This window comes from Elgaria multicarinata, chromosome 2 (assembly GCF_023053635.1).
Source record: "Elgaria multicarinata webbii isolate HBS135686 ecotype San Diego chromosome 2, rElgMul1.1.pri, whole genome shotgun sequence".
NCBI classification, from domain to species: domain Eukaryota; kingdom Metazoa; phylum Chordata; class Lepidosauria; order Squamata; family Anguidae; genus Elgaria; species Elgaria multicarinata.
Genome location: NC_086172.1, coordinates 143,963,354 through 143,978,662, shown reverse-complemented (window position 1 = coordinate 143,978,662; position 15,309 = coordinate 143,963,354).

Genomic DNA, 15,309 nt, shown 5'->3' with positions numbered 1-15,309 from the left:
GAGGCCTGCCTGAGTTGGACAATTCAGAAGAATGTGGGTTCATGCCTTGGAGCAAACTATAGGTCAGATCCAGATTTAGGCCCTTTCTACACCTAAAGATAATCCCAGGAAAATGAAGGGATCATCCCTGCCTGCTCATGGGATCCCCTGTGTGTCTTTGGATGCACAGGGATGATCCCTGGACAATCCTGGGGGGGGGGGGGAGGAAGGTGTAGAAACAGACTTAGTCATACATAGATAAGACCCACTGAAATAAACTGGATTTACCTTATGACTAAATATGGTTCCAATTCTATGTTTTGTTCAAACCTCTGAAGAATGCTTCCTCACGCCTTCTATTTTCATTATTTGAGGTCCACCGGTGTGTGTTTCCTTTGCGAGTATAGTGCTGGGCACTTTCACATCTGTGCATTGTTGTGCTATTTCAGCTCATGTATCTTTTCACCTGTATCGCTACTGTGCTGGCAAAATCTCCGCCCTGTCCTGCCCGTCCACTAGGTTCTCCTCCCTCCCCACACACATTTAATTTTTAATATTTTGTTAATATTTTTATTTCTGTGCAAATACAATAGTATGTCAGCCTGAAACTGCATAATTACAGTAGACCAACACACTATGCTTTCCCCTAAGATAATATTAAACAATATAAGTGAAGAGAAAGTATTACAATTAGTTTTTGGAGAAGTTTGGAGTCTATGTTGGCATGGCAACGGGAAGCCAACATTGTTCTGGTCAGGACACCTTGGCATGCCTACTCAGGAGTAAGAACCATAGAGCTGAACGACTGAGGGGCCTTACTCGCCTTGGGTGCCTTCTCTCCCTTTATTTATTGCAATTGTATACCGCCCCATAGCGGAAGCTCTCTGGGCAGTTCACATTCCCTTCTTCTTCTTTTCGGATGGAGAACTGCCCCGCCCTCCTTTTTTTGTCAGCGAGACTGCCCTTTGACACACAGGCCCCCAACAAAAAAAACCCCAAACCCCCCAGGACGGTTCGATATAGCGCAATGACAGAAATACTCGGGATGGATAAGCAGCTTTATTGAGCACTGAGCGAACGCCCCCCCCCCCCGACTTTCCCATTCCAAAATAAGACAGAAAAATGAGTACTGCCCTGCAAAAACACATACCAGGCATGGCGAGAGTGCAATAAATTGCTGGTGTGCAATCCCCACGCTCGCTCCATCTCATTCCTCCTCCTCCCCACAACACAAAAACAACAAAAACTCCCAGCCAACCACCAGAACCCATCCATGCTTTCTCAGAAGTAAGTCCCACTTTATTCCACTGACTTAATTCCAAGTTAAAAGTGCTGTTCTCATAGAAATATACCGTCAGGACACTTTATACAATAGTGCCATCAGGGCGCATGGGCCTTCACAAGAGAACAGGTATCTGCCCAGGGGACGCATTGAGCAGGGGGTTGGGCTGCAGGGCCTTATAGGGCCCTTCCAACTCTACAATTCTATGATTTTTCAACAGGGATGAGGAGTTTTCTTTCTTTCTTCATATGAAGGGTGTTTGACCCAATGAAAAAGCGCAGCCACTGGCGGGTGGAGTCAGTTTTGATGGTAGAGCCAAAGTGGGTGGCGTTTGTAGCGTTGCAGAATTACCAAGATCCCCTCCCCCCCTCTCTGCAACCCCACATGATACGAGAGCAAGAGTCGCATGGGCCCCCTGCAGAAGGTTCCCTACCCCGGCTTTACAACTACAGGAGAGACCACAGAGGAAGGGAAAGGAGCCAGGGCTAAAACAGGAAAGAATGCATGTCCTTTTAGCTACACGCATTTTGCCTTAGTTATACCTATGGGACTGGGGGCTAATGACACCGCCAATGCCTGTTGCTTATGGACCTAAATCGTCCTCTCGTCCAAACACTTCTACAGAAAAGTGCGATGAATCGGGAGGCAGACACGAATAAAAGCAACAGCCCCTACTAGAGTAACAGCACCACCCTATACATGTCTACTCAAAAGTAAGTGCGTATAGGATGGCAACCCCAAAGGCAGAAAAGAAACCTCTAAGCCTGCCCTCCGTCCTGCGCCCACCCTGCCCTCTTGAAGCTTGGACAAAGTCCCCCTGTGTGCGCTTTAACGGCCTGGGGCAGGAAGGGGCTGCTCGAGGAAACCCTCGGGCACATGGGGCCATTCTTCTCCGCTGCATCTCCCGGAGCTTAAAGACACACAGAGATATTCTGTGTAGCGAGGCTGGGCCAATGAACTGCTCCGCGGGACGATTGATTGCATAATGAAAGCCGGGGGGGGGGGCTCCCGCGCAGGCCTGGGGGCGGGCGGGGGGGAATTAACAAGGATGCGTGTGTCTTTGGGACTCGCCTGCGAAGACGGTCTTGCGCCGGGCAGCCCAGGAATGCCGCTTTTTCCGAGCGCGGCAGCCAAACAGCAGTGGGTGTTATTCCAAACGCCTAATGAAAATAACAATTCGGAGAGAGACGCGGCCTTCGGGGAAGGACAGGAGAGGCGTCTGCGGACTCTTCGGGCCGAACACGAGCAGGGCGGAGGGGGGCGAGGAAGGCCGAGCTTGGCTCAGGTCGGGTTTCTCCAGAGCTCAGGGAGGCCCCGGCCGCGTCTTTCATCACCGGCAATCGGTTCAATGCGGGGTGGGAAAGACGCAGGTGGGAGCGTCCCAACGGCCGGATGAGCACAGAGGCCCGTTCGCAGGGCTCATTGTCAACCAGGGCTCCCCCCCCTCACTCACCCACCAACCCACCCCTATTTTCAGTACTAGGGCTGCAATCCTATACCCACTTACCTTGGAATAAGCCTCGTTGAACTCAAGGGGACTTACTTCTGAGTAGACGGAGATAAGATCGCGCGGTAGTTCCCCTAGTATAGTGTCTCTGAGAATAAGCAGAGTGCGTTTCCCTGCTACAGGAGCAGCCACAGCCCATCGGAACCCGAGCTTCGGGTGAAGAGGTCTTCCAGGCTCAAAGAGTCGTAAATCCCGGCACCTCTCCTTTAGATAGGCAGCGCCACTTGCTTGAACTGGAGACCTGAGGAAAGCCTCTCCAAGTGACTCCGCTCAGTCAGGGAGCAGAGATTTCGAAAACGTGCCTGCAGCAAGCTTTTAGAACATCGTCCGAAAATCTCTTACTCCCGGGTAAACAAGTCTGAGCCAAAATGATTTTTTTTTAACAGAATAAATATTTTGAGGAATGTAACCCTATAGCCTCCCGTCCCCTTAAATCCCTTTAAACAAATTCATAAAATAACGGGAGTCTTCAATCGTAAAGGCGTGTTACTTGGAGCAAATTTCACGGATTTCAGTAGTAATCGCTTCTGAGTAAGAGCCTTTAGGAACTTGGAGCTACCTGCAAATTAATCTTAGGTGGGGTGGGGTGGGGTGGGGGAATGCAAGGTTATCAGTCGGATCCTTTTGCAAGTTTACTTGGAAGTAAAGAAGATCCATTTGCATTCAGTGGGAATGATTTCTGTGTAAACTGGCATACCACGGGCGACACATCTAGGTGGAACATCTTTACCTTACGGCCCTCACCAGTTTAGAGAGAAGTGCCATAGACTTCCGTGGGACTTCGCTCTGCTGTCCAAGATTATATAGAAACTTATTTAGAATAAACACATCGATTGGAGCCTTACAAGGAAGTAAGTCCGGTTTTATGTAGCGAAACTTACTTCCGAGTAAGCACCAGCCTTGCCTTTGGAGCTTGTGTTTACCCAGCATCAAGAAGCGAGGTGCAAATGATGACCTTCGCTGTCTCACAGCAGTGTACTCGACAAGCAAGGACGGCGGAGGCGGTAGTGTGAGAGATACCCACCGCCAGAAATCACTTTAACGTGACCGTTCCCGATCTGCTGAGCAGGCAAACCTAGAGGAGAGTTGATGACACCTTTCTGGTCTGCAGTCTCGGAGGGAAAACAGTGTGCGTGGGGGGGGGGGGGAGGAGTTGTGGGATCTGGGGTGTGTGTGGGTGCTGGTGCGGGCCTGGATGTTTAACAGCGCCCATCTATACCGGGACTGAAGCCCCACTGAATTCAGAAGTTCCATACACGCCGGGGTCTACTCTAAAGTAGGCCCCACTGAATTCAAAGGGATTTACTCCAAAGCAAGCGCATGTGCCAGCTTCCCCCAGCCTGGCGCTCTCCAGATGCATTTAGACTAAAGGTCTTATCATTCCCATTGGCTGGCTGGGATACTGGGTATGCTGAGAGTGTTAGTCCGATGCACCTGGGAGGCCGCAGGACTGAAGCTTTACAGAGTCGCCCTGTAAAGAGAGCCAGTGCGCTGTAGTGGCTAGAGTGTTGCACTGGGAGTCAGGAGTTCCGTGTTCTAGTCCCCAATGGGCCATGGAAACCCACTGGGTGACTCTGCGTCAGTCACAGACTCTCAGCCCAACCTACCTCACAGGGTTGTTATTGTGAGGATAAAAATGGAGAGGAAGGGGATTATGTACGCTTCCTTGGGGGGGAAATGGTGGGATATAAATGTAATAAATAAATGGCAGCTGGAGTCATCATGGAGATCGTGATTCGAGGTCAACACTCTCCCACCCACCCCCTCTAATCGTGGAAGTCCCCCTACCTGACTCTGGGAGCAGCTCGGAAACTCCCTGGACATTTTTACACCTTCCTTTCCCGTTTTTAACTGAGTCCACTGGGCCAAGTTGTACTTTAAAGCGAGTCTCTGACAGGTCTTTGCTGCTGAAAGTCTCTTTCACCCTAAGGCTGAGCAGAGGAGAGAGAAGAACGCGCTCCCCAGTTCCTGGCCTTGGTTGGGCTTTGCAGTGGAGGGGCGGAAGCGAACTCTTTGCTCCTAAGCCTTCGGAGGGTCTCTCCAGCTCGGAGATCTCCGAACCGTCCCTACAGAGTCACCCCATTCACCCAGCGCAGGTCGTAATAAGCCTCCAATCCTGTACACACTTACCTAGGAGTAAGCTCCACTGAACTCAATGGGACTTGGTTATGAGTAAGCACGTAGAGGATTGCACTGTTAGGATTATTGCAAGGATGTTACAAGGTCCACCAGAGCATCGGCCTTGACGTCGGCTTGCACAATCACTCGGAAGTCAATCCCGTGGAAGCTGGAGCTGCTTCCTTCTGACGGCTGCAAGGGAATCGACCTCCATGTTTTTCACACAGCAGCTGAAATCCTGCTCCTCTGAACGGATGGATCCTGTATCACAGAAAGTCTCAGGTTCCATAGAAGACGCTGGGTTGATCCTCTTTTTAATTAGGCATGCTTGAACCACATTGACTGAACTGGACTTCAGATGCTTAGGGTCCAATCCCATGTATGCGTAGACAGAAAAAGTCCTACAACTTTCAGTATGCCCCAGCCAGACGTGCTGGGGGTTGTAGGACTTTCTTCTGTCTGAACATGAATAGGATTGCTTCCTTGAGTTTGCCTCAATCTGCCTAGGCTGTTCAGGAGGTGCAGACTATGGGCATCAGTCCACTAGAATCATAGAATCATACAACAGTAGAGTTGGAAGGGGCCTATAAGGCCACCGAGTCCAAACCACCCCCCCTCAGTGCAGGAATCCACCCTAAAGCATACCTGACAGATGGTTGTCCAGCTGCCTCTTCTAGTGTGGGAGAGCCCACAACCTCCCTAGGTAACGGATTCCATTGCCATACTGCTCTAACATTGAGGAAGTTTTTCCTGATGTCCAGCCGGAATCTGGCTTCCTTTAACTTGAGCCCATTATTCCGTGTCCTGCACTCTGGGATGATCGAGAAGAGATCCTGGCTCTCCTCTGTGTGACAACCTTTTAAGTATTTGAAGAGTGCTATCATGTCTCCCCTCAATCTTCTCTTCTCCAGGCTAAACATGCCCAGTTCTTTCAGTCTCTCTTCACAGGGCTTTGTTTCCAGACCCCTGATCATCCTGGTTGCCCTCCTCTGAACAGGAGGAGGAAGTAAATATATCCCCCACCCCCACCCCACACGCACACCTATTCATCTCATTGAGATCAATAGGGTTTGCTTTCCAAAGTGTGTTAGGGAACCATCCTATGCAGATAGGAAACAATCCTACAACTACCAGCATGCTCCAGCCATGATGGCTGGTGGGGCATGCTGGGCGTCGTAGAGCTCCCCCACCCCCGTCTAAATACGCATAGGATCGTGCCCTTAAAGGTTGAGGCACTTCTCCATTAAAAGCCCAGGCACAGTCTGATCCTTTACAACAGGGGTAGGCAATCTGGTGCCTCCAGATGTTTTGGACTGCCACTCCCATAAACTTTGACCATTGGCCATACCGGGTGAGGCTGATGGAACTTGTAATCCAAAATGTCTAAAACGCATCACCTTGCCTACCCTTGTCATAAAAGTTCATTAAAAAAATAAGTCCAGCGGAGTTTAATGGATCACACCCCCAAATAAGTACCTAGGACTGCAGCTCTACTTGCAAATAAATCCTTCAGGATTCAGTGCCCTTTGCTTCTAAGCAATAACCAGAATAACTCTCCAAGCAACAGGCACTTCGGGACTATGTGTGTTCCATTGAACTGAATGGGACTTGCTTCTAAGCCATTTGCTTGGGATCCGGGTACCTCCAATCGGCTTAATTCCAAATATTTTGTCTTCGGTGGCTTGTGGCTTTGCTCTTTAGATAGGCGCACGCCAACCTTAGCATTTCCTCTGCTTTGAAATGAATACTTCGCTTGTGTACCGCATTTGTATATACAGCTTCCCAACAGTGCCGATGAATGCCGATATAATACATTTGCCCTCGTGCTTTGAAAATATCCCTTTGCTCCTTAGATGACATACTTGCACTTACTCACTCTGATCCGATGTTACTTTTAATGGATGGCTAAGGATTCTTCTAATGGCATGTTAAGGAGCTTTTAATAAGGCGCTTTAAGTAGCCTGTGCCTCCTAAAACACCTTTCTCCTCCAAATTTTTATAACGGATTTGCTCCCGCTTGGATGCGGAGTCACGTTTAAGACGTGATGAGATTTTGTTTTTAAAGGATTCACGGTAGGAGTAGTAGAGCGAATTCGATTTGCCAAATAAAACAATCCCAAAGCCACTTTCCTGCTCCAGAGCCATACTGGACTCAATGAGACTTTTATGCGGGAAAGAAAGCTTTGCACTGGGGGCGGCGGCGGCGGCGGCGGAAATCTCACCATTGCCGCCACTAAGCGACCGTGGCCCCGATCCGGCGAGAGTTAGTCCCAGTGACATCCACTGACCTGTTCCATTGATTTTAATGTGACAGGTAACTCGCCTCTAACTGCAGGTTTACTCGCCAGTAAGTGCCGCTATGTTCAGTGGGATTTCCTCCCAAGTAAATGTCACAGGTGCGCATTCTAAGCACACACCCATACCCCCCCCCCCCGCTTCTTTGCAGGCTTCCTCGGGTAATGATTCCTATTCTGTTCGGTGGGACTTGTTGCTTTCTAAATTAACCAGCGTAGAATCTGGCTTTTAAAAGCGTGGGGATTTTCGTTTGCGTGGCGGGGAGAGGACTATTGAGAACAAAACACGGGGGGGGGGGGCTTGAGTCTGGTGTTCGAGTGACAAAGCGGGGCGCGAGGCAGGCGTTGTCCCCGAGGCTTTAGGGATGGGGAAGTTTCCCTTGATGGCTCTGGTGAGATGCTAGCGGTGCTTCTGCTGGGAGGGTCCGTGGTCTGTCTCATGATTCTGGAGAAACCGGAGTACCGCTAAGGGTCGGCTCTGAGTTCCTGCCTCATACCTAAACCCTTGCCTGGCTGCGACCCCCTTAAAGAGCGCCTGGCCGGTCAAGTCTTCCTTACAGTTGCCTGTCTAGTTTAATTCCCTCTCGGAAAGGTCAATCCATATCAATTTGATGAGAGTCATTCATTTATAAGCCGGAGCTCTGGCGCGCCATAAATCGACTTGATCGTTCATTGGGGAGCCCCGTTTCAAGGCTCCAGCGTGAAAAGTCGGTTTGAAACTAATAAGGCCGCTTGTGTCGAGCATCCACGTGGAGAAGCAGAGTTCCAGCCCAAGGCGGTTCCTTATTCCAGAAGAAGAAAAGAAATTATATATTTATATTTCTGTATCTATACATCACTATTAATGCTATACCCTGCCCCAGCAGTGCAATCGGGAAGCAGTCGTGTCATTAAAATTCATTTAAAGTACACCAACAGCTGGAGTAAAGTGCATTTCTCCCCCCCTCCGCAAACTAAAATCCCCCCCCCACCGCTCCCCACGGACCAGTGTCACAGCCCCAGCCTTGCCCAATTATTCTGCCTCTAGCTGGTCAAGACCCTCTTTTCCACGCAGTAGCGCCGGAGTCTGTCAATTACAGCCGGACAGCCGCTCCTGGCGCGATCTTGGCTTTCAAGCTCGCCCGGGAGAGGAACAGCGCCGCGTCGCAAGTTACGCCTGATCTTGGCCCGGCGTGCGGATCGGTTGGTTTTTCTTAATGATGTGTTAGTTGCTTTGGCTGATTTAATAACTTTGCCTCCATTTGCTCCTGGCCAGCCCCATTGGATGGAATCTAGCCAGTGTCTAATTAGGGTTTTCCTGGAGAACACATTGGACTGAAATGTGTAGCGCTGAGCTAATTTGCGTTTGTATTTTTTAAAGTATTTTTTTTAACGACACAAAGGGAAATAGACTTTTGAATGTCGAAGGTTCAAAAGCTGCGGAAAGATGGATTTTAAAAGCATATTTGGTTTTAATAAAGAAATCGGTTTCTCATTTGTCACATGCTATATGAATTTAGAGTCAATGAAAAAATGCCTCTATTGTTCTGTCCCCAATTACAGCGAGCAATTGGGAATGTCTGAGCAGTTTTCTCGGCCTCAACCAGGCTTTCGGATTACCTTGTAACAGCGCCATCTAGAGGAACGTCTCGGGCTGGGCGGAAGTTTTGATTTGATGAACTTGGTGCTGGTATTGGAATGATCCTAGGCGTTTGCGCCGCGTCTTTTATTTTAGGACCGCAGTTTTCGGAGGCAGGAGTGTGGGGTGGGGAGCCCTTTTGTCACATTTTGGCGAGGAGGGAAATTCCAATAAGAGAGCGAAAAAGGAAGGCAAAGGTATTTTAGTTATAAAGCCTTCCTTGAATCGTGGGAGAGTATTCGCTTCAGCAGTGGCTCTTGTCGGTGGTACAAGACGTGTTCGGCTCTTGGCTTCAGTCGGATGTGATGTGAATGAACCTTCCGTCCTTCTGGCAATTCTCCCCCCCCCCAAGCTGGTGGCCTCCAGATGTGTGGGATTACAACTCCCATAATCCCCAGACGTCATGGCATCTATGTGTTGGTTTCCTTCTCCGTCGTTTTTCCCACGGTTTCATCGTGGACAAATTGCACGAAACAATTCCTCATTAAAAATCAAATTTAAAAATCAACCCATCCCCCTTTTCTTTTGCTGGCTCTCTCAATGGAATAATCTGATTTAAGGCAAGTAAGGCATCTTACTTGGAGGTAAACGCAGTGAAAGAAGGGAAACTTTCTTTTGAGTATGGAAGATGTGCGGGTTTGTGCTGCAGGTGTGCCCTAGCTAATACGGAAGTTGCTTCAATGCAAATCCTTCAATGGGACCAGGTTGTAAATCGGGATTATTTATTAGTCCCATTAAAGTGGACCGGATGGAATAGGCTCCAGGATAAGTATTTCCATTTGTTTAGCTTGTAGATGGACTGTCAGCAAAATCAGATTTATATACAATAATAAGAATGGCAGTGTTTTTTCTTTTAATGTGGGCGTTATGAAATTATGGTAGTAGAAGCTAAATTTCTCCCTTTTCCTCAAGAAGCATAGACAGCCGAGTTAGTCCATGCAGGGAAGGGGGAACCCCAAATCCACAGTAAGGCAATGGATTGTATTCAGTGATAGTTCTACTTGGAGTAGAACGACTGAAATGCATGGGACTTAAGTTAGACTAAAATCGGATATAACCCAATGCCTTCTTTATTAGGAAAGACTAAAATAATAACATGACAGTGAGCAAGCTTTCGAGTTCTCCAGAGCTCTTCATCAGGCAGCAGTGGGACAGCTGGAGTTGCTCCCCAAGATGTAACTTTATAACAATCTTGAGCTGAAATGCAGGAAACATTTTGCAGAAAACATAACTGGATTGTGGTTAGGTTGTTGTAAGATGGATCCAGGGGACAAAAGAGGAAACATGGATTTCATGTTTCCCCATTTTGGGGGAAATATAAAATCCAGTAATGACTTGGTTCCCTTGATACTGAGTGAGTGACTGGCAGGGATTAAGGCAGAAGGCTGTCAGGGCAGAGGCGGTGAGGGATGCCAGACTGCTTGAGAGTCCTCTTTTCAGAAAGTAAGGACACAAGAAAGTAAGGACACAAGGACACAATGTTTGTGAATGTTTAGACAGAAAAGAAGTCCTACATCTCCCAGCATGGCTGACTGAGGAATGCTGGGAGTTGCAGGACTTTTTTCCTGTCCAAACATGCATAGGACTGAATCTTAAGCATGCAATCCTGTACATGTCTACTCAAAAGTAAGTCTCATTTAGTTCAATGGGGCTTACTCCAAAGTATATGTGTATATTTTGCACCCTTCCTGGGAGAGGGAAGTTCCATGAAATGCAATGGATTGTGTCCAATGTTAGTCCTATTTCGGGTAGACGGATTGAAATGAATGGTATTTGTTAGACTAACGTTGGATACAGCCCAATGGGACTTACCTCCAACGAATAACGCCCGGGATCAGGCTGCGCGTCACCTAATTTCCCAATCACTTGGGCCCAAATCCCTTTACCTCGGGGGTGTAACAGACTGCTAGTACTTCACCGCTTAAACCGGGTAAGGTGCAGAGCAGAAAACTGTGCAATAGTGAGTGTGAAGAGCAGACACGGAGGCGGCGGCGAATGCAAAGTAGCCCCTGAAATCCCGAACACTTCCGATTGCTGCCTTCTTTGCAGACTGATTCCATGCGTACTTTCTCGGAAGTAAGTCCCATCGAGTTCAATGGAAATCCGCCGCAGTTACGTGCGTTTAAGAGACGCATACAGAATGCCAGCAGCTAGGAAAACTTTGGACTTGAGTCGCACTTGGAGATACTTTTTGAAACACGTGCGATCAGTACTGCGGTTTCTAGCGAGGTTTCCATCAAGGAAAAGGGAGAGGGGGGGTGTTGGGGGGACCCTTGGAGAGAAATTTCAAATCTGTCTCCGAGGGGACCGTTCTCTGCCGCCTGGCTCGAAATGAAACCTTTAGCGATTAATGAGGTCATGGATGATCTTCTGTCCCTTCACTGCGTGTGGCAGAATCCACTGGGCTGTGAGCTCTCTCGCGCAAGCCTCATTGAAGTGAATGGTAACGCTCTTGTGCGCTTACATCGAGTTTTATATATTTGCTGTGCAGGGCGACAAACACCTGCGTCTGGCTTTGGGAGAAATTGGCTTCTTATATCCTGTCTAGTAGGCAGTAAGTAAATGCTATTGAAGTCAAGGGCGCTATTGAACGGATGAGAGCTGAGCGAGGTTGTGGAAAGTGTCTGATTTGGCATAATCTTTAGGATGCCTCCATCTCAATTATATTGGAAATATTCGAAATGACACGCTACCCTGTGTTTCCTTGGAGGAAGCCTGGGGAGGGGGTATTCCCTTTACACAAAGCAGTTTTCTGGCATTGGGTTGTATAAAACTTAGGTTTCATTCATTTCAATGGGTCTACTTTAAGTAGTATGCAACAATAAACCACTGCAAGATTTTAATTCATTTTTTTGAAAATCGTAAATTGCAAGTGCTAAGCCCTGATCCAGATCGATCCCCCTGGGGTTGCAGTTACATAAATATTGCATTTAGGTTTTGGACCTTTATCTACTAAGTCTATAACTATCCAAAGTGTGCCAAATGGGAAAGAATAAAAGCTGATATGCGCATTGCAGTAGTTGGAGGTGTTAGTGAGGCTGACTCTTGACTGGGGTATTGCAAAAATCCAATCAGCTTCGGTAGATAAAGGGCGTCTTTTATTTGTGTAGAACACAAGTTTTTTCGAGACACCATCTTTTCTTTGGATCGCAGAAAACTGTATAACATCAGTGACTGAAAATATGTAAAATCATATCAGAGGGAACTGCATCTCTCTCTCTCTCTCTCTCTCTCTCTCTCTCTCACACACACACACACACACACACACATTTTGCTAGGCACTAGGAGTGTAACTAGGAGGAGTTAATTCCTCTACCATAACAAAAGTTGTGTAGCAGTGATAATTTTTTATTTAGGCAGTGGTTAGGAATTTACATGGAACAAAATCTAGGAGTGAGAGTATATAAGGAGACAAAATTCCGAGTAAAGCAATCTCTCTCTTTTACTTGAAATCAATGGAATTTCCTTTCAAGTCAATAAATAAAGTCGATATATTAATTTGAATTTCTTAGACCAACTTATATCAGAAAGACCCAAATCATTTTCTTTTCTCCACCCCCCCCCTTTCCTTTCCTTTCTTTCTTGAAAATTCGTCTCATGGTGCAAACGAAAATGGTGCTAGCGAAAATTCGACTCATGATGCCTATGTTTTCCTGAAAGTTGTTGTTGTATAACATTAATGAGTATTTTATTGTAGAATTTATCAGCTAGCTTTTTTTAAAAAATAAATGTACTATAAGTCTTCTGCGGGGAAGAAGAAAGTAATTTCAGTGAGGTAATAAAGTTTTAACATCTATATAGGGCAATATATAGATGTTAATATATATTAACATCTATATATATATATTAACTCCCCACCCCCACAACTCATTTTTGCTCAGAACAACACTGTGAGGCTGAGAAAGAACTAGTGGCCCAACATCACTTAGTGAGCTTCATGGATGGGAGGGACTTGAACTCAGGTCTGCCCAGTCCTAATCTAACACTCCCCACTGCGCTGCGCTGGCTTTGTGGCTTGCCTAAGGTGGTTCATGATGGATATTAAATGTTTAAACCAAAAGCTTCCTGACTTCCAAGCATCTTTTTGTCTTCATCCCGACTCAAGCCAGCCTTGGGGTAAAATCCAATGCCATCCCTACATAGAGTAGACCCATTGAAAGGGATGGGGATCAAGTTAGTCATGACTAACCTAAGTCCCATTCCTTTAATGGGTTTACTCTTTGTAGAGCTGGCGTTGGATTGAACCCTTGGTCACGTGGGATCTACTGCAGAGTAAATAGCCTGATCAATATCTATGTAAAACCGAAGAATGTGGATTTCAGCCAGTCGATCCCCCGCTCTTACCGCCTGTGCCCAGGTGAGCAGAATTAGTGCTCATTTAGGTGTTCCAGGCAAGAAAAACAGGGAGGAAGAAACAAAGCTCAGTTTGAATCAGGGCGCTCCAGACCTTAGTCCAGGGAGTTCCAGTGCTATAGCTCAGCCCTTCCTGGAAGATGTAAAGCGAGTGCAGAGTGGACTAGTCCGTGGCACCGAGTAACCGCGACTACTCTTATGCGTCTGGGAGTGAGTGATACAGCTTCTATCTCAGAGAGATCATTAGGCTTGAGCCTCAACCAGGCATCTGCCCAACTGTCATGGTTCCCAGCAAAGAATCTTGGGAACTGTGGTTTCATTACAGAATCTTGATCTTTGCACAGAACTACAATCCCCAGTTTTCCTTGTTTGAGCACCAACAAGACAGTTAAACTAATCTCAAATGGACTTTAAATGCACAGTGTGTACATATTTTAGGACGCAATCCTATGCATGTTTAGACCGAAGAAAAGCCCTACAACTCCCAGCATTCCCTACCCAGCATAATTGGTTGAAGGATGATGGGAGTTGCCGGACTTTCTTTCTGCCTAAACATGCATAGGATTGTGCCTTTAAAGATTATAAATAAATGAATAAATAAATAAATACCTAAATCACTGGCAATGCCCTTGAGCTGAGTTCTTCTCTTCAATCGATCCACACTGGTCTCTTCCCCAAAGGTTGAATCCTCTCCATTCCTTAGTGTTTGCTTTAAATTGGCTTCCCCACCCCTCAACCCGCTGCCCTCCAGATGTCTTGGACTGCAACTCCCATCATTCCCAGCCAACAGAAAGCTGATTTAAATCAACGAGGCCGTTTCCTGTTTAGGAACTCTGTGCTGAGCTAAATCATCTCCAAGGCCGGATACAATCCATCAGAATATGATTACCACCCTAACCGAGAGGAATGTCTGTTTATTATTTGACTATCGGATTGTACATTCCCTCCCCCCTCCTAACAACGCCTTTCCATTTCCCAAACAAATGCATTCACAGGCCTCTTTCTGTGTTCTTGAAAATGCTGGCTGTGAGGCCAATTGATGGATTACTTATGCCAGGGGCAGACAGAATTTTCAGTCTTTATAATTCTAGAATTCCAAGATCCACCAACTGGAGTCTGGTCAAAAGATATACCCTTAGAGCTCTAAGGGCACAATCCTATGCAAGTTTAGACAGAAGAAGGAGAAGAAAAAGTCCCACAACTCCCAGCATTCTCCAACTATTTGAGTAGCTGTTGCAGAGACTGGATTGGATTAATATTTAAACTGTAATCTGAAACCTACTTACCTGGGAGTAATCCCCACTGAACTCAATGAGACTTACTTCTCTGAGAGATTGCACTGTTAGACTGCTTAGAATAGGGACATTGAAATCAATGGGCTTAAGTTCACCATGAGTAAACCCACTGAAATCCCATCGATTGCAGTGGGCTTACTCAAATCATGATTAAGGGCGCAATCCTATGCATGCTTAGGCAGAAAAAAGTCCTACAACTCTCAGCATTTTCTAGCCAATATGGCTGGTTGGGCAATGTTGGGAGTTGTAGGATTTCTCTCTCGCTCTCAAAATATGGCTAGGATTGTAACCTAAAACTGGTTCCAATCCATTGTCTTTTCCTTCCTCCTCTGACACAAACCAATGCAATAAATGCATTTAAAATATGGTGACACAAACCAATGCAATAAATGCATTTAAAATATGGTGAGGTTCTCTGCTACCAATAGAGGCTCCCCCTTTCAAATGTATCCCTTGATTGGGAGGAGATCTCACTAACACCCTCCTTCCAGTTCAGGACAATAGTATGCCACAGACCACAATTTCCAAAAGATGTGCCAACCTTAACTCAGCATTAAGAAGAGGCTAAATCTGCTAGTGGTAAGATATACAAATGAACCAACCCCCTGCACTCTTCTCTCTATTTTTGCCTAAGATAAAGGCCTCCTTCAAATCATGGTGACAATAGGAATATATACAGCAGGAGCACAGCTGCGCTTTTGCTCTATGCAGCATTTCTTGTGCCCCAGATCCAAAGGTTAACTGAGAACATCAGAGTATCCTAAAAACATTGATTATGTTGTTTTACACACACACGCACCTTATAAGAACAATAGTAATGTTCTCAATCCAGATGGAACAATCATCCTTTTTTAAGCAAAGAG